This window comes from Mytilus galloprovincialis, chromosome 9 (assembly GCF_965363235.1).
Source record: "Mytilus galloprovincialis chromosome 9, xbMytGall1.hap1.1, whole genome shotgun sequence".
Classification (NCBI taxonomy): domain Eukaryota; kingdom Metazoa; phylum Mollusca; class Bivalvia; order Mytilida; family Mytilidae; genus Mytilus; species Mytilus galloprovincialis.
In genome coordinates this window covers 65893325-65899600 of record NC_134846.1, presented here as the reverse complement: position 1 = coordinate 65899600, position 6276 = coordinate 65893325, and the positions used below count along the sequence as shown (strand labels likewise).

Below are 6276 nucleotides of genomic sequence, written 5' to 3'. Positions count from 1 at the left end.
GATTGGGGGACGGACAATACATTTTTGTAACGAAAACAAAATGGCTATAAAAATTACTTTTATCTCATACTATATAATAGATAATGGAAAAAGGGAATGTGCCAAAACGACAATAACTTGACCAAAGAGCTTAGAACATTTAAAGGCCACCCATATGTTTTCAACGCAGCGAAAACATCCCGTACCCGATGTAGGATTCAGCTGGCCTTTAAACAACAATGTGCATCATATATATTTTTGTATTCACGGACTAATAAACTGTTGTTCAATGGTAGACTGTAATCAATGTTGAAGGCTCTATTTTTTGTTTACCCTTTTCACCGAAAACTGAGGCTTTGGAAAATCTGCCATGTTCAACCACCTTGTGTTGTAATTGTCTTAAACAATTTGTGTTTCAATTCCGACATGTCTATAGAAATAGATTAATTTCAATCGTCTCTGAATACATGTTATCGTCTCATTGGATTTAAACATCTGCACTTACACACAAAGTGAACAATGACTAGCTTACATGCCCAATCTATGTCCTTTTCTTTCAAAAAAAAAATATATATTTGCTTTCCAATTTTTTCATCTCGAGCTAACTTGATGAAAATATCAGAAAAACGTATGGTAGGCAAGTAAAATACAGCAGTTTAGAAGAGATGAAATAAGTCGTTCGATTAAAGAAATATCAATGACATCAATTTAAAATTGATGTATAAATCTCCGAAGAATTAAAAAAGTTCATATTTTTTTCAAATATAATTCGATGTATAGAATGTTAAGATCAACATTTCACTGGTCAATGTTTTGCATATGAACCCGAGGCTGCTTGAAAATGATTCAAGTTTTTGAAGAGTAATTTTTGTAAAAAAAAAAATTTTCTAATCATATTTTCAATTAAATAAATAATACTTCTGACCAATTGGCTTTTAATGCTTCGTTACTTATTTGTCGAACATTAACAAAACGAGTAAAATCACAAAACTAGTTAAATGAGATATTTTTTCAGTTCAGTTTCCTTTCATCGGGCCATCTACATTAGTAATACAGGCGGGCCAGTGGGGGTTGTGTGTACTTATATTTTAGTGTTGATTACCGATAGTGTTCCTCTGGATACTCTGCTCTTAAATGTAATTGGTTGACTTCAACATATAATCATAAATTATTAGTTACATAGCGTGCTGGTGACCTAATACGGTATATATGGGTCAGTAAATTCCATACGGGGTAAGAGCGAAGATCGAATCCCCATATGGAATTTACTAACCCCATATATACCGTATTACATCTGATTCACTAGCATACTATGTAACGAATTTATCTTACCGACTATCTTAACGTGTGAAATTTAGACTAGTGACTTATCAAAATGAGCAAGTTTTCAATACTGTTAGTTAAGAAACTACTTCCATTGTTTCTACAAAAACAGATGCCAACAATAACAACTTGTTAGGTTTAAATGTGTTTTATAAATTTATTTCAATCTTAATCATCAATTTCTTCGTCTGTTGGAACCTTTAAGATTCTTTCTCTGTACCGTTTTGTTTTTACCACTACTAACTGTGTATGAAATAAGCCCCGCCTCCCTACTAACCTAATATGAAATATACACGGTCTCCACGCGGACGATTTTAACCAATCATAATCCTAGAAATGTATAAGAGGTAAGATAAATCGTATTAAGTCGCTGGTAAACTGTATTTTACAAACGATTTATTTTTTCTGACCGACTATCTTAACATTCATCAATTTCTTCGTCTGTTGAAACCTTTCAGGTTATAAGAACGCAAATTATTCGTAATGCATTTTCCATCGGGTACCACTGGTGTTCCATATTATTTTACCTCGAAGACTACACACAATAAGGGAAAACGTGTAGAAGTTCCTGCTACTAGAAATGCCAGCGTTCAACTTGCCGCACTACAACCAAAAATATATATATGGTCATGCGGCAAAAAAGACTTTAAATGCAGTTGAAAAAGATCGTCTATTTTTTCCGCTTAATGAAAAAGGCATATTTCCAATGGCTCCGACGTGCAGAAATGGAAGATATTTTCAAAACTTTGTAAAATGTAAATATGATTTTCGGCATTTATTAAATCTAATTGGATAAGCTTTCGATTAAAAGTAATTCCGATCCTGTATCATCCAATCAGAAGCCGTACAGGATTCTATTCTGAGCACCATCTAGGGGGGGGAGGGGGCTCTTGTAACCTTCATTTTCCCTCAATTATGAAGATATGTAACACCACAACTAACCGTGTATTGAAATAAGCACCGCCTACTAACCGCATATGAAATATGCACGGTCTCCACTTTGTTTCTTTTAACTGATCACATTCCAAGATGCTGAAATGTATAGAGAGGTAAGATAATAATAAACGCATATTTTACCTAGCTAGATAGATATGTTGACTGAAGTCTTTTTTTTATTAATACACTCTGTTCAACTTGGAAGCTAGGTGCGACATGCCGAAATGCAAGTGCGACGCTGTGTTTATAATTGCCGGGTTGGGATACATGAGCGACTCACATAACTGAAATCTACCATAACTTAGAAAAGCTAAAGAAACTCTGACTCATTCATAAATATGCGTAAGTTTGACCATATTTCAAAAAAAAACCAGTGACATATTGATTAAAACAATAGAATTCCATACTCGTGGCCTAGTCTCATAAATTTGAATATCACGGCATCATTTAAAACAGAACATAGTTCCTTAGCGTAACAACCGGTTTATCATATTTTTCAGGATCTTACACATACCCTGTCCAACAGAATCAAATGAATGGCGAGCTATTACAAAAGTATTTCAGAGAAGACAAAACGTGCCACACGTCTATTGTGCACGATTGAAAGTATGTTGCTATTAGAAGCCCGTCTGGGTCCTTGTTTTTTTTTTTATTTTTAGTGCTCCTTTTCTTGGTGGATGCAATATATTTACAACGAGTTAAAATTAAAGTAGTGTTTGAAAGGTAAGATTATTGGATTTTCAGAGTCAGACCCCTTACCTAATGATGACCTGAATATGCTAAACTTCATCTTGGGTGACGACGTATTTGGGTGAGAACTTATTTCATGATGCATTTCATTCTAGAGCGTAGTGAAAACGTAGTGGAATCGTGGTTCGATCGTAGTCGACTCGTATTGAGATCGTATTAATTATGACGTTACGCACGATACTGGTGTCACTTCTTACTTTGACGTGTATTAACATTTGGATGGCGAATATGTACTTCAGTTAGTAAAACAAAACTGTATCATTATATACCAAAATATTCCGTTTTAATTATATTTTATTATTATTAAATTAGATAGTCGTTTTATAAAATGTGTGTTTGTCAATCCGCCTGTTTAAACCAAAATTGTTATGAAAATAACTTGTAAGATGTAACAAAATTTTACCGTAATCACTCTAGTAATCTCTTAAAAATATTGCAAACATTGCATAAATTCCGCCAAATTTCACTCAGCAACGTCATAACTAACAAATTAATTGTGACGTCTTTTTTGGCGAAAAAGTCATGTCAATAGGCAAAATGGTGGCGGAAAACAATAAAGGTTTTAAAGCATTGTAATCATTTGATTTTAACGTCACTAGATTTGCATATAAAAGTTTCTTCTCTAAATAATTGCAATATTTTAAATGACTAACACTATTTAAAAATATAGAAAGACGGCTCATAAACTATACTTCAACGTATAAAAGTTTGCTCAAAATCGTGTTTGTTTTGAAAACCAAACAAGCCATATTTCTCAGTCTTACAAAATGTCCCCTTATTCTACATTCAACGTTTCCTTACACATTTTCTTAGATTGTGTCATCTCAGTTCAGAATGGGAAGCTTTCACACTTTGTACTTTATGCTTATCAGATTGCTCATGGATTAAGCTTTAAAATGGTACCCATTGTATTGGTATAGCCGTTTAGTTAATTAATAATATTTCTAACTTTCTGAGACTAACAAAATGTCCCCTGCGTCTTTTTTCGTATTTCAACGTAAATTTATCTTTTTTTAACGTCACCTTTCTTATGCGTCAATTCGACGTATTTAATTTGCGATGTGTTTTAAATTAAAGATATTTTTGCAACTGTAGGTTCCATCATGAAATCAAAAGGTAAAATTGACAAAATGAAAATGTATAGAGAAAGGAAAAAACAACAAAAAAGTGAGAGAAATAAATTATACTACGAAATGAAACAAAATGAGAGAATAAAAGAATACAAAAATTCCATAGCTGCTGTAAAAAAGAGAAGACAAAGGGAAAAACACAAAAAAAAAATTGATTTGTCCTTGGCCATTCACGAAGAAATAATTGGACTGGCAGAGCAAAGCAGTTTATAACAGACTATTCGGAATAAAATTGAACAAGTTATTTTGTCTTTGAATTGCTCTTATATTTTGTATATTTCTTAAAAAGTAAACAAACAAACATTAAAAAAAAGACAAACTAAAGAAACAATTAACGTAAACTGAAAGGGAAATAAACAAAACAAACATACAATCGAATTAAAAAACATCAAATTCAGTCTTTCAATGCCGTCGTTTTTCAACGTTTCATTTTTCCATGTAGAAAACGTCGTAATTCGACGTTACGTTTGGTGACACCACTATCGGAAAGGATTTGAAGAAGCGTACAGAGGTCTGTATGTCGTAATAAGGTCTTATTACAGTTTTCCCGATTCGCTACTGTATCAACCGTAGTATGCAGTGGGAGTCATCATTGACAATAATTGATGCATACACATAAATTAGGCCGTTAGTTTTCTCGATTGATTTCTTTTACATTTGTCATTTCGGGGCCTTTAATATCTGACTATGCGGTATTGGCTTTTCTCATTTTCGAAGGCCATATGGTGGCCTTAAGTTGTTAATTTCTTTGTCAATTGCTCTCTTGTGTAGTTACCTCATTGGCAATCATACCAAATCTATTTTCTTATATATTATACATGATAGTCAAACATTAACAGACGTTAACGTATTTGCAAAATCAAATTCAGGGCATAGCCACATAATGTATTGCCTTATTACCACTCACAAGTGAAAATTAATATCAAGCCATAGCAGTACTGAGAGAGAGGTTTGGTCAGAACCTCAAAATCACGAACGCATATTTTCAAAATCTAGTTGTTTTGCCTGCGATGAGGTCAAACGAGGTAACTATCAAGAAACGTGATCATAAATAAAGAATTGAAGTGTTCAAGCTGAATCAAGTATATATCTATAATACTAAAATAACGAGGTCCAATTTGTCAGCCGTCATGGGGTAAAAACGACAAATCAAAGAATTTAATTTTATATATAGCTAATACAGGACAATGGTGTTGATTAAAAATTACACCACTCGAGACCCTTTTGTTTTCCACATAACTAATATTGCCAATAATTAACAAGTTCCGGGTCGAATCCGATACCGATACCAATAGTATATTCACATGTTACCTATACCTTATCTGTGCGTTTCGCATCTGACAGGCGCACCACCAAACGGTGTATTTAGGATTTTGCTATATACACGGGTCATAATCACAGGGTTGACACTAAATTCAATCATTGTCACATTTTCCCCTATTGTAGTATTTAAATTAAAGTATGACTTTCTAAGATAACAATACGAATACTAAAAATCTGGACTTAAAATAATGCGTATAGATAGTTTTCAATTTGTTTGCCGGCATGACGTAAACATCGAATCAAAGAATTCAACTTTATTTATAACTAATGCAGGACAATGCTGTTGATTAAAAAATATTCCATTCCAGGCCCTTTTGTTTTCCAAATAATTAATAATACCAATAATTGATAAGTTCCAGGTCGAAAACTTCAAACAGAAAGATTTTGAAAGAAGAGAAAACTGTACATCTTATAATCGGCATGACTTTATCAGATGACAATACCAATACTAAAATAAGGCTTACGCATATTTATATACTGTAATTCAGTCACAGACCCGCGATATCACGGGTTTGTTCTAGTAGATTATATTTTACTGACTTCATGGATGTTTCAATAAGTAGTTACGTAAATCTTAAGTTTTCGTCGTTCTTCAGAAAGGGACACATAATGCTTTCCTTTAAGTAAATAGTTTGGTGTTAATGCTTCAAACATAATTTCATTTTTAACTATAACTGTATATATCTTTAAGTGTTAATTAGTAAAAGGGTTTCTTATATTACAAAATATAGGAAATAAGAAGGAAAGGTAAAGTAAAGCTCCCCAAAAACACTATATATGTCTTACTCTGCCTACTTACACTCACGGTAGCATAAAATTTTAACAAATGAGAGTA

At 32.9% G+C, this 6276-nt stretch overlaps 1 long non-coding RNA gene across 1 annotated transcript; it reads left to right on the top strand.

Annotated features, from left to right (window-relative positions):
- Positions 1–3440: 3440 nt before the first annotated feature.
- On the top strand, positions 3441–4362 carry LOC143047025 (uncharacterized). The gene is made up of 2 exons (XR_012969371.1): positions 3441–3547; positions 4084–4362. It is a non-coding gene; the product is annotated as an uncharacterized LOC143047025 (long non-coding RNA).
- Positions 4363–6276: the final 1914 nt, after the last annotated feature.